The following is a 928-nucleotide window of genomic DNA, read 5'->3' as shown; positions in this document are numbered from 1 at the left end:
AAACTTCACATTTAAAGCTTTCAGAGATGAAAACTGGAGTTTTGTTTTAATTTAAACAAACTATTGATACATTAACTCCTCATATTCAGGACCAAAACCAAGATTAGAAACTTTCCCAGATGATATTTTATCTATATGCAACATCTTTTCCAAAATCAGGTAGGAAAGCAGGAGACCAAGACTAAATAGATTTTTCTTAATCAAACCTTGAATGATTGGTAAACATTGTGAAGCACAGAGTAAGTAATAGAAACTGGGAGCAGTGATGCAGGCAGTGGGTGTGTCCTGACTGCTAATTTGGTCACTTCTGTGGAAGGGAACAAATCAATGTCTAGGTTGAGCAGTAAAAAGGTTTCCCTGGAAAGGTCAAAGTTCACCTGGACCCCCATGTCCACTAAATTTTACCCCAAACCAGGACCAAATGGAAAACAGTTGATGTTAAGTCCAAAGAGGGGTTCTAATTTGGCTGTTTTTCATGTTATCTGTTTTATTTTAAAAATAAACCTTTTCTTCTAATGTTAAAGTGGTGGTAGATCATGCATTGGACAAATGTAGCTATCGCTCTTGTGAATATTAAAAGATATCACACTGATCTATGCTCTTCCTGGTTTATCACACAGATCTATGCACTTCCTGGTTTATCACACAGATCTATGCACTTCCTGGTTTATCACACAGATCTATGCTCTTCCTGGTTTATCACACAGATCTATGCTCTTCCTGTTTTATCACACAGATCTATGCACTTCCTGGTTTATCACACAGATCTATGCACTTCCTGGTTTATCACACAGATCTATGCACTTTCTGGTTTATCACACAGATCTATGCACTTCCTGGTTTATCACACAGATCTATGCTCTTCCTGGCTTATCACACAGATCTATGCACTTCCTGGTTTATCACACAGATCTATGCTCTTCCTGGC

Source organism: Cyprinodon variegatus, unplaced genomic scaffold (genome assembly GCF_000732505.1).
Source record: "Cyprinodon variegatus isolate N-32 unplaced genomic scaffold, C_variegatus-1.0 Scaffold3268, whole genome shotgun sequence".
NCBI lineage: Eukaryota > Metazoa > Chordata > Actinopteri > Cyprinodontiformes > Cyprinodontidae > Cyprinodon > Cyprinodon variegatus.
Note: the sequence above shows the minus strand (reverse complement) of the source record.